The sequence below is a fragment of the Pinus tabuliformis genome, chromosome 3_2, assembly GCF_031772625.1.
Source record: "Pinus tabuliformis cultivar Carrire ecotype Pingquan chromosome 3_2, CPIR1, whole genome shotgun sequence".
NCBI classification, from domain to species: Eukaryota; Viridiplantae; Streptophyta; class Pinopsida; order Pinales; family Pinaceae; genus Pinus; species Pinus tabuliformis.
In genome coordinates this window covers 77,501,127-77,524,476 of record NC_142302.1, presented here as the reverse complement: position 1 = coordinate 77,524,476, position 23,350 = coordinate 77,501,127, and the positions used below count along the sequence as shown (strand labels likewise).

At 38.4% G+C, this 23,350-nt stretch overlaps 1 protein-coding gene and 1 long non-coding RNA gene across 3 annotated transcripts in view; one reads left to right on the top strand and one right to left on the bottom strand.

Moving 5' to 3' along the window:
- Window positions 1-23,350, bottom strand: part of LOC149179933 (ras-related protein RABC1-like) — a 270,374-nt gene that overhangs the window by 188,104 nt on the left and 58,920 nt on the right. The window lies entirely within an intron of this gene.
- Window positions 8,941-23,350, top strand: part of LOC149179934 (uncharacterized) — a 47,120-nt gene continuing 32,710 nt past the window's right edge. Inside the window, exons 1-2 of the long non-coding RNA XR_016256886.1 lie at window positions 8,941-9,254; window positions 9,362-9,556. This is a non-coding gene — a long non-coding RNA (uncharacterized LOC149179934). The remainder of the gene's footprint in view (window positions 9,255-9,361; window positions 9,557-23,350) is intronic.

Genomic DNA, 23,350 nt, shown 5'->3' with positions numbered 1-23,350 from the left:
AGACAAAACTCGAGTCTCACAATTCAAAAACCCAAGTTGTAATGCTTATCAAAAGGAAAAGACCTTGAGAAGATTTTTTGTGCCAATAACTCTAATATAGATTTCACAAGGCTTATTGGTAATTCATTAGGGTAATTTTGCTAGATATTTTGATGGAGCATCTCAGAGAGGTATATGCGGCTGTGGTGTATGGCTTAGGATAGATCACAATGTTACATTACAAGATTTGATGGAATGGAGGTGTTGGCACAAACATGCGGGTTGAGGTACTAGCACTATGGGGACTCCTATGGTTCTCTGAGATAATGTCAATGGATACTATATATGCATATGGAGACTCAAAGACATACAAATTTTGAGTGGGTATAAATTTTACATAAGGATTGATTGATTTTTTTTACCTATGTGTACTCAACACAGATTCATCTCAACCTTGGAGCTATTATACACCCAATACTTAATGCTCTCACTAGATTAATACTCAACATATAACAATAGATTAAGACACTTAATTCTCTCACCTTGTAACAACACATGCAAAATGGTGGAGGAGTTGCAAACATCATACAGATATTGCAATGAAACATTAAACAAATTAAGTCCAACTCGAGAAAAAATAATCAACATTTTCAACGCGGGTCTGTGTTGTGATACCTACTGAGATATGTGAGAAGGTCAACTCCTGCAGTTTTTTCTTGATGCATAGTCGCTTGGAATGAAGCCAAAGAATTTGTTGGATCATACCTTTTCTAATGCGCCAATACTTCCTTGACTATGTCTCTTTTTCTTGATGCAGAATCAGCTGAAATAAAGTCGAAAAACATGCCAAACCATGCCTTTTTTAATGTGTCGATACTTCCTCAACTCTTGCCACTTTTTCCTGGTGCAATGTTGCCTGGAATGAACCCAAATAATGCACCAATGAATTGGTTTCATGAACGTTTTGGAAGTCAAAGTAGAACTAGGGCGCAAAATTTCAAGTTTTGTTTGATTTTTCATCCTCACCAACCCACCACCCTAAGAATTAACTCATCGTTGCTGGATAGTCTAACGAATTGTTGTCAAACCAAGCGGTCATCTTGATTCCCTATGCACATGTTGAAGACTTTTAAATGTTTCCAATGGGCATTCTGAATGGTTAAAAACATACTTTTTTCCCACTGACGTCAATTTCTGGGCGAATTGTTGCCTGGGTACTAGGTAGACTACTTGAAATGCTGGTTGTGTACTCCATACATCAACGATTTTAGAAATGAGAACAAGGAAACTAGGTGGCAGGGGTCCAACCATCCAACCTCTAGCCCCAAGATATCCAACAATTTATTCGGCAACCCTTCACGGGGCATTTTGTGATATTATTTAATTTCTAAAAAAAACTAATAAAAATAAAAATAAAAACAAAAATTTTTATGCTTAATTTTAACTTCGCACTTCTAGGACGCGCTAGACCCCTCTTGAAGGGTTGTGACAAGTTCAATTTTGAACCCTGCTATTCACGCGTATAATACAACAAAAAATCCACTTTGTTTCTGCCATCATTTGATGTTCGGTCCCCATTGATTAGATATCATGTCTTCTTTTATCTGAATAGATGAAGTGATGCAATTACTCTATCTCAACGAAAAGAAACGAATGCGAAAAATAATATAATACATATTTATTAATTTATAGATGGTAAAGTATAAACATTTTCATAACAATGATTTAACTGTTGTATGATTTGGAGGTTTTTTTGTTTGTTTTTGTTTTTGGTTAAATTTGTTAGATATTTGGTACATATTTATTGAGATCACAAGTTTGAATTGTGAATTCTCCATAATCACAAGTTTGAATTGTAAATTTTGCACAATTCTAGTGTTCCAAAACTTTTTCAAACCTTTGAATCCATTTATACATTCACAAATATATTTTAGAAAATAAAAAATCACTATCTAATAAAAATCGTTTCACTGGATTCATAACAAAACCTCGAAAACAAAATAACAACCATTTCCATATACCTTCTTTCTTGAGTCTTAAAAACTCATATTATCTCAGCCATCTCATCATTTACAATATATTTTAGCTTTACCATTAAATATTGCAAGTTTGACGAATCTTCCGCCAAAATTCAGTTTTTTCATTTTTAATATAAAATTTTCATAACCAAAATTTAATTCATTCTCATTCTCATTTTGCATATACTCATCTATGTTGGTTGTGATGAACTTTAAAAGTTCAACCATTTTCATGTTTTTTTGATCTTTAATTATGTGAAATTTTAATCCATTCTCCCCCACAAAAAAATTTATATTTTTATTTGTTTGGACAAACTTTTATGTTATATTATTTTTCAATTTTTTAAATTTTATATATTTAATTGAATTTATTATAGTTATATTGTTTTTAGTTTTCAGTCAAAAGATTTTAATTAAAAATCTTATAAAAAATTTATAATCTTATTAATAATTTTTTATTAAAATAATTTTTTGAAAAAAAAAATTAATTTTTTAATAAATATAATTCCTTATTGATTAGTTAAAAATAATAAAATTTTAAAAAATCCTAATAATTCTAAATATCAATTAATAATTAATAAATATGTATGGTTTATACAACTTGAGTGGGCCTAATGGTTAAGAGCATGTGTTTCCTCCTAAGAGGTCACAGGTTCAAAACCAGAGGGGGTAGAGTATGTATGCCTTCGTAGACTTAGCAGTCAAATCGCTGCGTGGAGGTGGGTCCCTTGTCCCACAAACAAATGGGTCTCATACACCAATTTGGTATCTGGCTTGGCTGTGACCTTAAAAATGGATATTATTATTATTATTATTATTTTGTTAATATTATTATTTCAAACCTCTTGTCAGTCCGGACTGTGGACTTGAGATGGACCGTGGACTTGAGATTTGTGTTGACAAAAAAACGACGCCTTTACAAAAGAATATGGACTCCATCGTCCACGAATTCCACGTGTTTTCACAAAATATATCGTACAAAGATTATGAATAAATGCAAATTAAAATTGAAGCTACGTGTCCTAGAATCAAACATTTGGAGGCATGTGCAATGAATTGCGGCATTAGGTTAGGGGTTTTAGAAAGAAAAGAACTTTGGGTGTTGGAAAGCATTTTATGTTTCTCAAAATAGGTGTAGAGAGGGAGAGTTGTGGGACTGGAAAACCACTCAAATTTTTTTTGGGCTTCTAGCGATTCCAGTGATTCTTTATGGTTGTGAACTATGGGCCAACAGTGCATTCGACATGCAATGGAGACAAATTGAGAAAATTCAGAAGTGTTTGATTACAAACAAATTCAAGATTAAAAGTGCATTTCCTTATACTATCTTGTTAAGTGAAACAAGGATTACTCCTATTGAAACAATTGCTATGGTGCGAGTCATAAGGTATTTAAAAAAAATTGAGCAAATGGAAGAGGGTAGATGGCCTAAAGTTGTCTTTAATGACAGATTGTGCAAGAGAAAAAAATACTTGGATGCAACAAAATAACAAATGGTTTAGTAAATGGGGTATTTGCTTGAACGCGTGTCCCATAATCAACAAAGAGATAAAAACTTTTGTTATGGAAAAATTCCACAAACGTACTTGGGATAAGGAGCCAGGAAGAAAGAAAAAGTACTATATTGAAGTGTTTAATCCCACTCATAGTCATCAACCAAAAGCATACATAGAGGTCAATATCTCTTGGAGAACCAAAATTATTATTGCTCAGTTAAGGACTAATTCTCATCAACTTCGTCGTGAAACAGGGCATTGGAAAATGCCAAAAGAAGTGTGGGAGGAAAGAGTATGCATTTTTTGTTCTTCCGGAAGAGTGGAAACAGAGAAACATTTCATTTAAGAATGTGAAGCCTTCAAAGACAACAGGGAAAATTATGCAGATACGTTGGCAGCTAGCTCTTGGGATAATCTATCTAGCGAGGGGTTTGCCGAGAAGCTAGGAGCATTTATTTTGAAGCTTCACAGAAAAAGGACCAAATACATCAAGCAGATAAAGAAGCACTCTGTCCCATAAGCTATCTTTAGCCTCGTGGACGTTAAAATAATTTCTTTCTTTCTCCTTTTTCATTTTATGCATTTGTAATCATAATAGTTTATTTATTTTTACTGGACTCATATGTGCATTGTGTCTTGGTATCTTCTCAATGTTAGGTGTTTGCTATTGCAATGAGTTTATTATTTAATTTGATATGAATTTTTGTCTTATTATTATATATATTTTATAATTTGTAATCTTTGAATTAAGGAGAATCTAAAATTTTAGAATAAGGTTATAGAGTTAATTTATTATTAATAGTTTATAAGTTAAATATTATGTAGTTTTTGTTCAAATTATATAGTTAAATATAATCAATTTATTGTAAAATATTTTTGTGCCATTATAAAAAAATATATGATATGACTTACTATAAAGGCTATTAAAATATTGAAAAGTTATTCTTGACATACAGGGAAAAAAAAACTAATTATTTCTTAATACACAAAATTTATATTAAGGAAATCATTTAATTTTATCTCTTATAATTTAAACTATTTAAATTTTATTTTTTATAATTTATATTATTTAGATACTTGTCATATTGTGATCTTTCACTCATTTTTATAATAAATAAAAAGTATTATTTTTAAAAATTAATTTTATCAAATATTTAAAATCTTATCACAAATTTTATCCTAACAAACTATAATTTTATCCTGAACATGATCAATAAATTATAATCTTATCTTGAGCTTGATCAATCTAATCCCATCCTGAACATGATCAATCTAAAGTTCAGCTAGTTGGCACTTCCATGTTCTCGTATCAGGTTACTACCCCATGATCCATTCATGGACAACCTTACCATCACCAGAGTCATTGTATTGCCTTTTTCAATTGCGTGGCCTCCTTATTTCACTGTTTGGCTACAATGGTTTCTCTATTCTATTTTTTCATTTTGTCTTAAAATGTTTACTTTTTAAATGAAAGATATCCCTACAATGTGGAAAGCACCTCAAAAACCCTAGTTATGGACACTTAAGCACACTGTTTGTCCATAAGGCATTAAGAAAATCATTACAAATCTGAATATTCATCAAATATACATATGCATTATTGTATAATAAACTTTTTGCATACAATTTGTCCATAAGACATTAAGAAAATCATTATAAATTTGAATATTGATCCAATATACATATACATTATTGTATAATAAACACTTTGCATCTTTCAATTAAATAGTGATAATTGAGAAATTTTATATTAATTTATTTATTGCTTTTTTATTCAATAATCATTTATATAAATATATAAATATATAAATACATCCAATATTAAATTTGGATTTGGCTTAAATTTATTTAGCAAAAACAAAAAACAAATCATAATCTTTATTTCAATATATCATTACTAATGGTTTTAGTATCATTATACATTGAATACTTTAGGATGTTTCCCCCGATCGGGGTGTGAGTTGGACAACACTCCCATCATGGCAGTTTAATGATAATGACCTTGGGGTACAAACCCACCACCCTCCACATGCTTGAGGTGATTGGTGCGGTGGCTCCAAGCATGCAGGTTGTAAATACTCCCACAGGAGGTGGCAATGGTAATGAGTCTTGGGTTTGGCATTTTGTTAAATGCTCTGAGAGAGAAGCCGATAAGTGTTTTGTTCATGGTAAAGGAGTGAGGAAGGGTGGTGTCGAGCTCAGTGGAACGACATGGATCCAAGCGAGGTGGCGGGCTAATCTTCTCTGTGCAAGGGTAAACTGGTATGTGACCCATCGTTCCTTTCTCTCCTCCACGCACCAACTTATCTGTTTAATGGATTTGGGACTAAATGGTGTTGATTTGTCAGGGTTTGTGAGAAAGCAAGGTTCCATGAAGATGCATGCGTATGTCTCCCTGCTGCAACATATCAATTTGCCCAACATGGTCTCTGTGTCTATTTAGTTCGGAATTCTCCTATATAGGATGGGGTTATACAGGGTTTATCTCTCAACGATCAACCCCTTAGACTTCCTTCTGGTTCGCCCCGACATTGCTGGGGCTCGGGGATGGGTTTTCAATTGCGCCACCCTTGGGTTTTGTCTTACTGTATCTTCCAGAAAAGGGTTTTTGGTTTTTTCTCTATGTGTTCTAGAGCTGAATTGTTTGTGTTAGAGCCAATTTCCATGACCTTCACCCTTGTGGGAGTCTTTTTGGGCATATAACTGTGGCTCAACGATGGTCTGGGTATTGGGTTTGTTATTATGGTATAAGCCCCGTTGTTTTCTTCAAACCTTTTTCGAGCTATTATGTTAACAGGTTCTGGGTTGTGGAGGTTGTTTCTCTATTTGGGTTGGATGGTAAGGATGGCATGCATTGGAAGAGAAGGGAGGAAGTCCCTCAGATTCTGTATTGGAAATCACTGTTTCGTGCTTCTCCCTTGACAGTTGTGCAAGGTAGTAGTGTCACTTGGAAGCGGGAAACTTCTGGGCTCAGGCTACCACCTGTGCAAGCAATTCGCCCTACCCTTGTCTCCACTGCACAGTGTAAGCATGTGGTAATGGATTGGATCATGACTACAAGAGGTCATGGTAGGAAAACCAGGGGGACAACGAAGGCAGAGCAACCCAGCTCCTCTGGGGGCAAATCGAGGGGTCGCAAACCAGTTGCCAGCATCATAAATGATGCGGCCACAACATACCGTGAAGGAACGAGCAAGGAAATTTGGTAGTTAATTGAGGAATGGGAAGCATACTTGAACTGACAGGTTGGTTCGATGGAAATTGAGGTGGAGGATTGGTGGGCTATGGTGCCGGACCCAGGGCACACCCGTGGTCGTGTTACTTAGTTCAAACAGACCTTATACCTGTACTGGTCCATGAAGAGTATCTTGGGAAAGGCCTTGGAGCAGGTCTCTGTGAGCATGGCAACAACGGTGCAAGACTTCCCTAACTATAAACAAGATTTTTAGAAGCTCCAGTTTTAGATGCAAAAACAAGATGGTCGCCTTCGTCGAATTGAAGATCACCTCCCTTGCATTCTCTCACAGACAGAGCTTCCAAGCTCCAATGCTAAGGACCCGGCTCCGGTGGAGTCTGCGTCTGTCGAGGGAGAAGAGTAGTCTGCTAGCTGGTTTCTTAGTTTTTCATTTTCTTTTGTATGCATGAAGCTTTTAATTTTCAGAATGTTGCTCCTTTTGTTTATAGGCAAGTAGTATCTAGGCAAGGCAAAGACATACAGACTTATCTAGCTTGGTTAGAAAGACTAATTATTTTTTGTTATTGGATGGCATATCATGCTGTTAGGTGGCCAACAAACTTGGTTTCCCTCAGGGCAAGTTGAGGCCACCTAACTATTTGTTATGTGGATGTAACTTGCTTTTATATTAATGAAAATAAAAGGATCTACCAAGCTTAAAAAAAGAATGAATACTTTAGAATATTTGAAATTTATGTTTTCCATTTTCATGATGTTGTTTAAACACTAAGTGTATATTGTATATTTCTGTCTCTTCTATATTATATTAAATTTTTATAATTCTTTGAATTACAATTGTTATTTTGTTTTTTAATGTGAAAATATAATAATTTTATAAAACAACAAATTAACTATTTTGAATAGTTTTTATCCTATTAAATTATTAAAATTCAATATTTTATCATAAATGTAAAGTATAAAAAGTTTATTTATGTATTTAGGAAACATTGCTACCCTCATCGATGTAATGATAAAACATAAATCTATTTTTATAATTAAGAAATATAGTCTAAAAGATCTCTCCAATAATATATCATTAATCTATTTTTATAATTAAAAAATATAGTCTAAAAGATCTTGATAAGAGATAAATGTAACTTCATTTTATTATGAACTCTAGGCTTTTTATATGGGTGGGTTGAAGCTCTTTGATCCATATTAGAAGCCTAATTGTTATTGGAAATTTGACATTAGTTATCAAATTCCTCTTCAAGCTATGATTGAGCTCACAAGAATTATTAGGTGATTACAAAAGGAAACTAGAAAAGTTGGAAACTAATATTGCCATATTTTAAAAAAGTTTGATAAGCAAGTGAATCATCTAGTAAAAAAATAAATTAAAAAATCACTATAAATATAAACATTTTTTGCATAATAATAATATTATTTTTATCTTAATTACCATAAATTTTGCTATTAATTATGCATAATAGAGATACTAAGCGACAACTTGTTTGACAAACTTCACATTAAACAACTTTATATTATTTTCATTTTTAAATCTTTTAATTTGATCCATTTTATATATTTATTTAATTTTATTTCATTTTAATAACACATTATCATAAACTTTATTAAATTCTACATTTTATATTATATTTTTATTTTGAAATTTTATTAATTTTAGACATTTAAATAATATATTGTTATAAAATTTAATTAATTTTCGATTCATGATAAATTATTCCATAATTTTATATTTATAATCCTCACAATTAAAAAAAAAATATGCAATATTCTTCCGTACTTCTCTGCCCTTTGCGCTTATGTTCCATTCGTTGAAAACACTGCATTATTGTTCTTAATCGACCATCCTTCCGGTTGAGTTAACACCTTCCGGCAACGATGGGCCAGCCAGGGAGTCCATCTAATACACTTGTCACTCACCCTCGGTCCAGCTTGCCTTCCGGTTTGACTAGTAGCAGTTTGTAAAATGTTGACTAATTTAAAAAAATGCCAAATTCACACGTTCGAATCTGTGTGCGGACAGCAAATCAGGCACTGTAAACACCCTATGAAATCGACCATGGGGTCGTGATCCCCATAATTTGAAAGCGAAAATTATGCAACCATGGTCTAAAACGCAGGCTATTGTTGCGTGAAAAACATCTTTTAAAATAAATAGCTAACTTAACCACAATGACCAAACGTGGTGGTACATATATATATGTCCCCAGTGAGGAAGTGACTGATACGTGAACCCGCTTAGAATCATTTTAATGGGTTATTTTGTTCCAAGTTGTGATATATACACACTGAGTATATTACTAAAATAGACCTGTGCGCGTTTCAATCCTGATAATTCTGCTTTGATATTGTATTTGTGTATATATCATCGAGGGTTGCATGCTGACAGTTTCATGGAGACTCTGTCCCCCTCACAGCCATTAGATGGACATAAGACCACATGCTTGACGCCGGACGGGCAGTGGATCCTGCCCTCTCCGTCTCCAACTGCGAAGCCGGAGCCTGAACAGCGTGGGGCTCAGAAGGATCTTCGACAGTGAATAAGAACGTGAATACGAAGTTATGTTTGAACACAAACTTTGAAAAGCGAAATTCAAAATACAAACATATAAAATTACCTTTTTTATATTAAAATGCCTAACATCTTTGTTGTTGTGGCTATGTAGATACCAATTCCCTAAGAATTATCAAATTTTCAAGGTGAAGTGGTGGGCAATAATTGGAGTCCTCCATAAATTGAAATTGTTCAAGTCCAAGTTTATATGGGAACTCCAGAATTCCCTGATCTGGGAAACTATTGCACTGTCAAAGACTGCAGGCCCGTGGATTTCCTTACATTCTACTATGATCGATCCAAAGAGGTTTGTCACATGCCCTCATTTGATTTTAATGCATTGATGGGCGTTTCCCTATCTTAGAAATTCAGGCAGATGCATAGAAATGTGTAGAAAAATCAGCCAAAAGTAACTTAATAAAGGCAAACCTGGATCATGGTTCGGATGAAATTCAACCTACTGAATAATCAGGCCAACCCACTTCATTTTTGTAATTGCTTGGTGATATTCCACATTGATGAATATTAATAGAATACGACAGACTGTTAAGGGTCGCTTTTCAATTTTCCTCTATGGTTCAGAATTATTCTCCAATGCACAAAACAATGAAATGAACAGAACCCACAATGTTGTAACGTTGCCCTTGATCTGAACTCGAATATTCCTTCGAAAGACGATGCGACTGTGGTTCATCATGGACCACTCTTCACCATTTACCTGTTATTGAATCTGCTGATCTGATTGACTATATGTTTCTTCTCACATTGCCTAGCAAGACCATTTTCTGCAGATATACAAGCCCTGCACATCGAGTTTATTTTATGCTTTGTTTCAGCGAAATATCGTTCCTCAAATTAGAAATCAAGATGTTGATGGTGTATGCTTTGATTGCTTCGAGGTAGCATAAGCAGATGCTGATACTGGTAGAGACTGCTCTCTTTTGGGGACACGGGGGTGAGATTTTAAAGTCCCCCGCTCTCTTTCTAGTGACTTTCTGGGTTTTTATAGGAAAAGTGGTTTGGAGAGTCTCCCAGGTTATCAGAATTGCTATGAGCAAATTTGTTATAGGGTAGACTGTGAATCAAAGTTTCACAAATGGCTGGTTCAGACCTACCAACCCACAGTGACAATGTGGATGCCTAATAAAATGGAACTATGTTTGAGCTCTGAACTTTGCTCCCCCAAAATATTCGAGGTGGACAATGAACAAAGGGCAGTACATCGAAGGAATTTTTTTATTTCCATATGATTTTCAATTTGGAAAGTGGAGTAGAAATCCAAGAGATATTGAAGTATTTTTGGAAGCTAGGTTTTTACTTCCAGATGATTTCCATTTCTTATATTCTATGTCAAAATTAATTGGTTGACCTTAACATCCACTTTCTTTGGGCAGAGGAAATTGGGTTAATAGCGAAGCTACTTGTACTAAACTAGTTGTTAATTTGATTTAAGTGGACAATGTGATCTTTGGAAATGTGAGTGGGACTTATGTGCGTAGGCATTTGCAATAAAGGTATCCTGGAATTATTATTAGTGTGATCATTTTAAGTCTTTCATTTTGGGACAATTCAAGGTTCTTGCCTGAAATTGAGCTTGCTGCAACCTCATTTCACTCAATATTTTTACATCTGGTTATGTCATTTCCATTCGACAATATTTTGGAAGTCATTTTGGATGCATATTATTATCAGCAAGCATAAGTACTCATGCATCACAAATAATAGGTCTGTGGTAGGGTATCCTGGAACTGTTATTGCCTTTAGTCTTATTGTTATCACTTGGAGTTTCTATGACTTGTTTAAGATAAAGCTATCTAGAAGAGTATTGGTCTTTCTGACCATCGTATCCTATTACCAACTGTATCTACTTCTAGAATGCTCTTAGGATCCATTTCCTAAAAGTTTCTATGACTATAGTTTTTTGTAAACCCTAATTTGGCGATGAACCCTGTGGAATCCAAAGAGCCCTTTGTTTGCGCCAACCCAAAATGCTACAAAGGGGAAGAATGGTAAGAAAAGAACTTGCTGGACTAAAACTGATCAATGCACTGGTAATGTCTTTGTGACTCAGATTTACATTATATGCACTTAAGTCTAGTAGGAGTCAACTAGCGTGGGCAAGTTGTGTTCTAAATTGATGCACCAAAAAAATAATACATAAGTGGATTATTTCATTATGGGTTGTATTTAGTTTTCTTTGATGTTTTCTTAGGTGTGTCTATGTATTCATGGGTTGGGATGTGAGATAGAGTGGATCTGTCATGGATTTTATGGATCATTTTGATTTTGATTTGATTTTGTCTCTAACATTACTCTAGTGTGGATTTTAATTTATTGGTTGCACTAACATTTTTGGAAAATCATGCCTTATGCATGTGCCCATATCCTTACACCACGATGATCTATTTTTATTCCTTATATTTGGATTAACATGATTGCTTATTATTTTGAGGAGGATTATACACAAATTGACAAAAAAAAGGGAGAATCAACTAAAAGAGGGTGTACTTGAATGATCTGTACTCATTGTTCCAATGAATAGATTAATGACATATGGAGACTTCATATAGAGCAACTTATCAAGTTGTGCATTTAGCATTCAAAGGGTTATTTTGTTTTGTGGATGATAATGGTGGTGCTTCAAATTCTAAACCAAGCATAGTATCTAACAGGCCCAAAGATGAAGGGGGAGAATCCCTAGTCCAACTTGAAAAGAGTGCATCTACGATAAAAGAAATCAAGTGGTATTGAGTTGGAAACATGATGAGATGAACCAATCTTTGTGAGGGTGAACAATAATAATTATCTTTGTGCAAGTGGATTAAATATGATAGAAGAACTTAAACATTGATGACCTACTGTTTATATCCCATTGGATATAACAGTCCTGGCATGGGTAAGAAAAAGATGTAAAGACAATCAAAGATATACAAGGTTGGGAATTTAATTCTTGATGATAGTAAGGTCAGAATAACCCAATGTTGAATTTCACCAAATTTTCCTAGGAAAAAAAAATGCATGGCTAGAGATTAAGCATGTAGATGATGAGGCTTGAAGTTTAACGATGTACTTCATAAGGAAAATATATGAAAATTTGAGCATGTTGATCGGGTGAGTATACCTATCTTATAAATTGTTAGCTTCCTTATTGGAGGAAGAGAAAATAACTATTGAAAAGTCATTGATATCCTAATGAGAACATGGCACTCTTGGTATTGATATAGCCTAGATCCTAGATGGATGTTAGATGATATTATTGCATTAAATGTAATGGTTGGTTATACAAGATAATATATTTAATTTTGTCAACAAACCTTGACGAGAACACTCACGACATTTTGTTGCTCCACATGTGATATGTGTTGAGATGATTATCATATGGTTCCATTTATTAAGTGGATATCATGTTATGTCCTTGATATAGATATGTTGATGTTATAATATTATGATGGTATTTCGTGATGTGATGGCATGTGGTAATTACATGCAATTTTTGTTATGAATGCGAGCGCATGTAGTGTCCTCTTATTCAAAATATTGTGATAACAATATTGTTGTATTCTAATTATGACATGTGAGAGTTAGCATGTGGATTATTTTTGAGATGATGATGTTACAATTATAACTAATGCATTGGTTGTGTGTTGTAAGTTGGCAATTGATAGAAAATTCACTAGTGGGTTGAGAGGGCTGATATATTTGATGATCACATGGGATCCCATACCTATGAGGGAGAATACCAACAAGTAACATCTTATGGACTAGGGACAAATCAATCTGCTACTTATGCCAATATTTCTTATGCCTTGTATTAGAGTTGTGATGTCAATATCTAAAAAGGAGGGAGCTATGTGTTAAAGTTCAATCCCTGGGGTTGTACCTAGTGGAAGTTATGGAGGGAATTTAGTTCAGCCTTTTGCGATGCTTGGGGTATGTAATGTACCATACTAGAAGCATGCTTTAAGGGTAGATGAGATGCCTAGGGTATGTGATGTACTAGACTAGATACCTATCATAGGGGTAGATTCCTGGGGTATGTAATGTACCAGACCAGATGCTTGCATTTGGGGCATATAACATCCCTGCGGTACATAATTTACTAGACTAGATACCTGTCTTGGGGCATATGCCTGGGGTACATGATGTTCCAGACCAAATGCATATGGTACATGATGTACCGAACCAAATCTCTGTGAAATTTTCAACTATTGCAGCAATTGGAAATTATTCTTCTAACTATAAATTAATTAATAGTTTATTTGCCCACACAATTCACAACTGCAATTTTCACCAAATTAAATTCTGTGGAAGATAAAATGGAATCTGAGAAAACATTGGCACACACACAAAAATTTGACATGCTTATTTTTGGACTAAAGTCCCCAAAAAAACCCAACTTGGGAAAACTGGTGTAGGAGCTATGGGTTTTTATTATTAAGCAATAGTGATATAATTTGAGTACAATTTGGATGCCAAAAACTAGCGATACTACAGAGAAAATACTGGCAAAAATCTAGTGATGATTTTTTCCTCACCCCACAAGCAATCCAAGCTCTGACTGCTACTGAATAGCTAGTTGTCCAACCAGCTCTGCGCAAGCCTGCGTCACCCTAGCGCGGTCCTTTCCATGCTTTGCCTAAATCAGTTGCCAAACAAGCTGTCCTGCTTGTTGCTGACTGGGAAACTGTCTCTCAGGCACTTTGGAAAAACTTCCCGGCCTCTGGAACTGAAAATCGACTTCTCTCCAGCAAAATTGAACTGCCTCTTAGAGGCTTCTGTGTAGCCCTTGCGCAACCTCTCTGTGGCTATCTCTACCTCTTTGCAAAAGTACTCACCGGATCTGGAAAATCTTCCTTCGACTTCACTGTCTCTACCCCTCTTTGTCTCTACTTCCCTTCTTTGGCTCGATCCCTTCCAACAACTGCTGTTGCTTTCTGGAGGATCAAATTGCCCAAGGAAATCGATCTCAAGTGTGTGTTCTCCATCTACCTATCGACTTCTTCTTATAATCTCCAGTTAGGACTCCAACGACCAAGATTAAACCTTAATTAATGGCTGAGATTATTTCCTAGTCGATCCGTGTGAGTTTCTAGATGATTCACATCTTTCTCAATTAATACTGATTAATTAACCCCTTTTCCTAAGTTTAGAATTAGGAAATATTTAAAATTAGGCTAATAATCTAATTGAGACACTTCTAGGTGGAATTTCCATAAACGATTTTTGGGTTATGGAGAACTCATGTGTTTTAGTCTCTCCACAAAGTTTTGAGACTAGAACACCTTTGATGCTACAAAAGCTAACACTCCCTCTTAGCGACGAAGATGTTCTAGTGTTGTATAACTACTATAACATCCTATCTCTGTATCACCCTCTGTACGCTGTTGATGTTTGGCCACTGTGACTGATTGCCATTGCCCACCAACCACTGCGTAACTCTGATGCTGCATCTGTCATGTTGCTAACACTGCTATATTGTTGCCAACTTTGCATCTGCACTAAAACTCCCTCTCATTTGTTGTTGCTGCAACTGCAACTGCAACTACTGCAACTAAGAAGCATCCAAAATACTGAATCAACTGTGCCTTTATGCTGCATTTGTCTCCTGAGCATCTGACTGCTACTAGCCTCTGCACTGCCCACTAAGGAATCTGTGTTGCTCCTGACTCTGCTACTGAGCCTTCCACTCTGCTGTCAACACTACGCTGCGCTCCTCAGCAGCGGACTGTGACTAGTCTGCAACTGTCACTCTAGAATCTGACTGCATCAACTAACACTGATCCATCCTGCTAATGAATACTGTGGGCCCCTGTAGCAAGGTAATGATCCATGAGGAGGACACCTCAATGGATCTTGCCCATCCTCTGCAACTCTGGGACTATAAGTCCATATCGCCCCACCTCATTCCTGGAGGTATAGTTGCACACATGGCAAAATCTTCCTCTAGCCTGTAGGACAACTTGTCTATCTCTGCGGACGTTTTTGCCTGGTCCTGCTTGTCCTTCTTCTCGAGAGGACACTGAGTACTATAGTGGCTAAGCTTGCCACACCTGAAGGACTTGACCTTAGATAGGTCCTTTTTCTTCTTCTTCTCCCCCTGTCCTTGGTTGGGACCCTTAGATGCTAGGGCCACATTCTCCTCTTCCTTCTCACCTTTCACGCCCTTGCTGCTACTGCTGCTGATGGTGCTCTTCAATAGAGCTCGCCTCAACTCCTCCTGTTGTAGGTCTGACCACATCCTGTCTCATCTAGGTAAGTTGTCTCAACCCAAGATACTTTGGACAAAGACTTGCCACTCCTCTGAGACACTGTTTAGTGCCAACCGTATAAGCTCTATTGGTTGAGGTGCCTCCCCAACAACTGCAAGTTGATCACGGACCTCCTAAATATTGGGGAGGAAGGGATCTATGCCTTCACCCTTCTGCATCCTGATGCTTGTCAACTTCTCCTGCAAGAACATCTTCCATAGCTCGAAAGAATTCTGATATAGCTGGTCGAGAGCATCCCACATTTCCTTGGCAGTATTCTTGCTAGATACATGTGAGACTATATGGTCCTGGACTCCATCCAGGATCAATCGCTTCGCCTTCGCCATCTCTTTCCTATATTCCTTCAGTTGATCCACATCCTGATGAACTGCTACCACATTATCTACATAGGCTTTCAGGCCATGTTCATCTAACAAGAAGGACATCCTAGCCTTCTAGATGACGAAGTTGGAGGCTCCCTCCAACCTATCCTGATCTCTAAGCCCAACTGTGACCATCTCTTAATCTGATCGAAAATCTCCATCTTTCCCACTGCTCGGCTGCTGAGTCTGCTACATGCACTCCCTTATGGAGTGAGAACTCTGCTCACAGCTTTTGCCAGCCTGCAATTGGAAAAATCAGATTTCTAAAACTTGAAATCCACTGAGATAAATGTGTGTGCCTTTCTCTTCCACTCGGTGCTGATTCTGTTGCTGCAAACCCTTCTGTGCCCAAACAAGGAATTTGCTCAGCAAAAATACCTGAGATGGTGCTGGAATCACTCAACTGGGAAGCCAAATTTTTTGCCTTCCTGCACTGAAAAATCGAACTTCTCTGAGCAAATCACGCTGCCTAGCTTAGGCTCTGCTCATCCTCATAAATTCGTCCAGTTGCGCCCTTTGAACAACAAATTTCTACTTCCGCTTTTGAGCTTCCCCGTTTGATCAACACTGCTCTGATACCATGTGAAATTTTCAACTATTGCAACCACTGGAAATTATTCTTCTAATTGTAAATTAATTAACAGTTTATTTGCCCACACAAACAACGAATAATTCACAATTGCAATTTTCACCAAATTAAATTCTGCGGAAGATAAACTGGAATCTGAGAAAACACGGGCGCACACACACAAAATTTGACACACTTATTTTTGGACTAAGGTCCCCAAAAAAACCCAACTTGGGAAAAGCGGTGCAGCAGTTGAGGGTTTTTATTATTAAGAAGCAGTGATATAATCTGAGTACAATCGAAAATTGGCGACCCTATAGAGAAAATACTGGTAAAAATCTAGTGAGGAATTTTTCCTCACCCCACAAGCAATCCGAGCTCTGACTACTATTGAATAGCTAGCTGTTCGGCTAGCTCTGCGTAGGCCTGCGTCACCCTAGCGTAGTCCTTTCCACGCTCTGCCTGAATCAGCTGCCAAACAAGCCATCTTGCCTGCTGTTGATTGGGAAATTGTCTCTTGGTCACTCTGGAAAATCTTCCCGGCCTCTGGAATTGAAAACCACCTTCTCTCTAGCAAAATCGAACTACCTCTTAGAGGCTTCTGCGCAGCCCTTGCGCAACCTCTCGGTGGCTAACTCTACCTCTCTGCAAAAGTACTCACCGGATCTGGAAAATCTTCCTCCAGCATCACTGTCTCTGCGCTCTCTGTCTCTGCTTCCCTTCTCTGACTCGAACTCTTTCGGAAACTGTTGCTGCTTTCTGGAGGATTGAATTGCCCAAGGAAATCAATCTCAAGTGTGTGTTCTCCATCTACCCATTGACTTCTTCTTATAATCTCCAGTTGGGACTCCAACGACCAAGATTAAACCTTAATCAATGGTTGAGATTATTTCCTAGTCGATCTGTGTGGGTTTTTAGATGATTCACACCTTTACCAATAAACATTGATTAATTAACCCCTTTTCCTAAGTTTAGACTTAGGAAATATTTAAAAATAGGCTAATAATCTAATTGAGACACTTCTAGGCGGAATTTCTAGAGAGGATTTATGGGTTATGGAGAACTCCTGTGTTTTAGCATCTCCCCAAAGTTTCGAGACTAGAACAATTTCGATCCTACAAAAACTAACAATGTCTGCTTTGGGGGCAGATGAAATGCCTAGGGTATGTGATGTACTAGACTAGATGACTAAATTGGGGGTAGATGAGATCCTTGGGGTACATGATGTATCGTACTGGATACTTGCCTTGGGGGCATATGCCTGGGGTACATGATGTACCAAACCAGATACTTGCCTTAGGGTAGATGAGATGCATGGGGTATGTGATGTACCATATCGAATCCCTGCCTTGGGAGAAAAATGAGATGCCTAGGATGCCTACCTTTAGGGAAAAATGAGATGCCTGGGGTACATGATGTACCAGATCAGATGCCTTCCTTGTGGGTAGATGATATATCTGGGGCACGTGATGTAATAGACCATCTATGGGAAAATGAATAATAAGTTACATGATTAAAGTTAACTTCATTATGAAGTTCATTGAAGAAGGATAGTATGTAATCACCCAAATTACTAAATAAGTAAAATACTAATAATAATAATGAGAAAAGAAAAGTTAAGAAAAAGAAACAATGAAATATCCCGCACGGAGGGTACACGATCTGGCCGTCTGTTGCCGCCATGACAAGAACAAATGGAGTAAGCGACCACTTGGCCCATCATTCACTCTCTCCTGCGCCCAGACAGACTTTGTTAAATTCTCATGCAATGGCAACATCAACGTGCCCTTGGTTGTCGTATGTTGTCCTTTACTTGACTCATTGGTTCTTAATTTCTCCTAATTATTGTGTGGAGAGGTTTAACTCAGTCGTGGCAGGAATTGGCATCATGGATTGTTGGCGTCCTTCTTTAGGTGCATCTCTGATCCTAGTGAGCAGTTCTGCAACTCCATCGCCGCTGTCAGCAATGCCTGCTCATGGCTGCTATGCTTACTTTTCTAATAGTTTCCTCACATTCTTGGGTTGGCCTGTCTTTCGGTATGTATTGGTTTTCTCAAAGCTAGAGGGTTTGCGTCTCCATTAACCTCTCAATTGGCTCTCTTCAACCTCCTCTGTTTGCATGGTGGCTTTGGGGTTTCAGTTGGCCCTGTTACCCACCACCTATGGGTGACACCCATAGGAGAATTTTTTCTCCTAGATTGTCTTCAGCCGGCAGCCAGCAGCCCCTTGCAGCCCCCAGATAGCTCAATGTGCCACCATTTACCGCACTCGAGCCAACCATTATGCACCCTTGCCCATCTGTCATGATCGTATGTTTGAAGGTGGGCCTTCCAACCCCGAAGGTATGGCTTTCATTATGTAGTTGGGTATTTTTGCTTACTTATCATGGACACTTCTGGGCATGGATTAGTGGGGGGATTCAGGTGAAAAGAATGGGCTTGGTTTGTACTCTTGTCCCCTTGTCCAACTTGGTCGTTAACCTTGTCTTGGTGGTTAACCTTGTCTCCTAGTCTCGTGGGATCTCCTTTATTGGCTACTAGCTTTAAGATTGTCACTACATGGGAAATCCCTATTTTGGTTGCGTGGTCCCACTTCCCGACACCACATACATCACTCCCCTCCACTCATTATAACCCATTTTCACATATTCCCCCTTCGGGTCCACATTTGTCCATTGGGTCCACAAGGAGTCAACCTCCCCCCTCCCTTTGTCCACACTTTGGTTCTGGCCTGGAATTATGCCCTAGAGGTTGATGCAGCTAAAAGAAAGTTAAAAGCATAATTTGGTCACTGATAACAAGAAATGTACTATAAAATGCAAAAGATGCTCGGGACATACAAATTTAGCACATGGGCAAAAGCCTGACATGAGCTCTACCCCTTTCATCAATGATCATGGCCATCACCCTGGTTCCTAGGGCCCCTCATATTGCCCCCCTACATCATTAAGGAACCCATGATTGTCCCAACCCCTGGTGGGCGATGAATTGTCCTTGGAACCCTGAGCAGATATAAAAGAAAAATCAATAAAAGGCAAAAGGGATATGAAGAAGGGTGGAAAAACAAAGGCCGGGTTAACTCATATACCACGATTGCTTCCTCCTACATCTATACACCCAAGTGTGGGCCTACCTCATCATCGCTGCCCTTGTACCGAGGCATGTGACTTGGAGCCTTCCCCAATGCCCCACTTCGTTCCATCGTTATATCACATGACACCAACCATATGACGGATGTACCATGGACTTGGCACTCCCTTAGAGGTTGAAACCACTTAATAGGGTCCTTGATTAACCTCCTTCTTGAACGTGGAGACACTAGTACACTCCAAAGCCCATTATGGAATGGCCTGCCACTATGAAGTGCCCACTTGTTTCCATGACTTGTAAGCTCATTTGCTTAATTACACTAATGATTTGTTGTACTGGAAGGTGAGGAGACACATTGGATCTTGTGTAGGATTGCAGGCGGGTCTTCATCTTGGGGTTTGGTCTCCCTATACGGGGTCCAAGCCCTCCAGAGGGTCATATTGGCATTTATAGGGTGTACATTGAGAGCCACGGGCCTCCACTATAGTAGAGAGCAGATAGCCATGCCATGGGATCCCTTAGAGCCATTCATTGCTCGCTCGGTCCCACTTATTTGATGACGATGATGCACCTGGACCACCTTGCCCAACCAACTACACTATTTCGCCTCACAATTGGCAGTTGATCTAGGTCCTAGATGGGGTTGTGTCTCACCATGGGAGACAAAGGGAGGGCTTCCATCAGTGTTCTAGCCCTTGCAGATGGGATACATGCTTGTTCAAGCCCCTTCATCACTGTTTTTGGAGCCCTTCCATTCATTTTGGCAGATGTTGGACTTCACTAGGCCTTCCAACGACCCTCCTAACTATTGTATTATCATTTCGACCCTCTTGAGAGGCTTATTTTTCATATTATGGAGCTATTTGGTGGGCTTGTCACCAAAAGGTTGTTATTTGTACATTATTTTATTATTAGGGGCATCATTAGGCCTAATTAGGCAATTCGAATCCCTTAGAGGATCATATAAATTGATGAGAGGTTCATTTCATTCCTCATCATCACTTGGATTTGTATCTCTTTGGAGAAAAGAATTCAAACCTGCTATTGTTGGACGAATTGGAGATTATTTGATGCATTTTGATGTTTGGATAATTGCTATCTTGTCTTGGAGCTTCATTCTTGCAATTTTAATGGATGGATATAATCTTCTTGTCTTGTAAGTGCTCTTTATGTGAATTTTTTCATGTTTATTGTCTAATGTATGGAATGCTATGCTATGTTTATTTTAATGTGAAATTCATAAACACTTGGTAATCTTGGCTCGTTGTATATGTTATTCATATTGGCAAGAAGATCGAACTATTCCTAGGGTTGGGTTAACTCTTTACACCTTGAAACTCCATTAATTGGCAAGTCGAAGTATAAATCCTTGTTGTGACCTTGTAGTTGCTTCTCTAGGGCATGCGAAGTTGTAACTAGGCTCCTTGGAAGAGCGAAAACCCTAAATCGAAATCACTTTGATCCCATTCTCCATAGTTGGCTAGGCACTTGTCTCTAGTCCTTAGTGATCACCCTAAAGTTTCCTTCTCTCACAATTTTTTTGCCCTAACCCTAGACGACCAAGCTGTTGAATTTCCTCGACCTTGGGTCTAGGTTAGAGTCTTAAAATCACTAATGCTACCAAACCAATAACTTCAACCATAAACTACTTTGCATAGCGGAAATATAAAGCAATGAATCACATATGCACAAATATACATGGTTTGTAACAAAATTGTACAATACCAATCTTCGTTATATTAAACCAAATCTGAATAATACAACAGTCTATGGTATACAAGATACAATGACAAACTACGTTGCAACTTCGATGTCGTATCTTGTTCTGCCGATCCTTCTCTCTCATACTGCTCACTAGTAGTGCCTTAGTCCGTCAAGGCCACTACACATCGAGACTCCAAGAGGGCTGCCACCTAACAGTGCTGCAAGTCACTTTTGCTATATATACATGGGCTCTTCAAACTGCTCTCTAGGCTGGCCAATACCTGAGCTCCAATCTGCCTTCTAGTAACTTCTTTCGTCCATCAAAGAGCTACTCATAACGCTGCAAACTTCACCTAATCATGCATCAACAATGTCCTTCTTGTCTGCTGCTCTAGGGCTACTTTGGGTAGCCAACACATTGCCCTCCAATTAGATCAATGGCACCCAATCACGTCACTGTCAATTCTGCTCCTAGGAAGACTCTTCACCTCCTCGGAAGATCCTCCACATGGCACCAATAGGCTGCTACAATCATGATCCAAACTGGTCAACTCCTTTGACCGACAATCCTCCACAAAACACTGCTGTCACTACTGTTTGCACTGTTGCTCTTGCAATTCTGGTTAGGGCACACAATACAACCCTCAATCCTCCACGCAGTCAGCAGATAAGCCCTTCTAGGGCTGCGGTCCACCTTGGAGAAGGCCCTACCATGCCATGCTGCCTTGTTAAGGGATTGTCCTCCCTAACGCAACCCTTAAACTCCTCCAACTACTTGCTATGGCTTGCGGCCTAGCAAAGCAGCTTGTTGTAGCTGCGGCTCCCCTCCAAAACTAACCCAAATAATCACCTAACAACCCTGTCTTGTCCCTCTGCTCCTCGGCCTATCTGCCCAACAATTACGGCCCTAGAACAACCTTCTTCGGACTTGTCTTTAGCCCTAAGACAGTCCCAAACAAATCCGCAATCAGCCCAACACTTCAGCCTTCAAACAGACCTCTCCCACGCTACTCCTCGACCTCCACTTTAGACTTGTCCCCACGTTGTCCTTGACCCTTTCTTGCTGCGGCTAGGGCATCCGAATTTCAGAGCTAATTCTTGGAGGAATGTCTCACAAATGGATTTCTCAAATGAATCTCATTCACCCTCTTTTTATAGCCTAAAGAGGGGCTCCAACGAATTATTGAAGAGACACATCTATTGGAGTATTTTACATCAATCCTACATGACTTGAAAACCGATAATTAATTGTCAACTTCAAAATTTCATTTCTCCACTTACACAACTCGAAATTCGACAATTCTCGAAGCGTTGGATTCTCCTTTCCGCCCTCTATCATCTCATGCCATCACATGTAGAAATGTCCTTTCAGAATTGCCCCAAACACGATTGGGTGCAAAACCCCATCCTTGGGTGTTTTGCTCTCCAAACCCTGAAACTTAGGGCTTGGAGTACCTCCCAAGCTACACAAATCAACACTCCCTGTTAGCGAGGGAGGTACTTCCAAGACTAGGAAGTCTCTCGTCATCGTCATCACTAGCAACACTTGTCCAACTTCTAGCGCTTACAATCGCTACAATCCCTGTATGGTGAATTACGCCCTTCTCGGATGTGTCGCTGTCACTACTGGAAGCACCTTGCTTCTTCTTCTTATCTTGTAATGTCTTCCACTCTCTCCATGATCCCTTCTCGGCAGTTGTATGAGCACCCTTGCTCCCCACTGACCACACACTCTTCTTGGACTGCAGAGTCTCCCTCTGAATCTACAAGCTCCCTCTCGAACTAGACTCCCTCTAAGTCTTTGGAACCTGGACCTTCTCGGGAAGGTGTACCTTCTTCTCGGGAACCTGTACCTGCTCCTCTGAAGCCTGCACTTGCACCTGCACCTGCTCCTACTTCTTTGGAACCTGTACTTGCTCCACCTGCTTCTTTCCATGATCCACAGGCTTGCTCGTCAACTTGTAGAGACCATGCTCTCTAATTCCGAGTACAATCCCATCGGACTTAGAGCCTCTAGGCCTGAGTCTTGCCTTCCCATCCTGGAACAAGACCTCAAACCCTTTCCTCTCGATCATTGAGACGGAAATCACGCTATATTTGAGTCCTGGT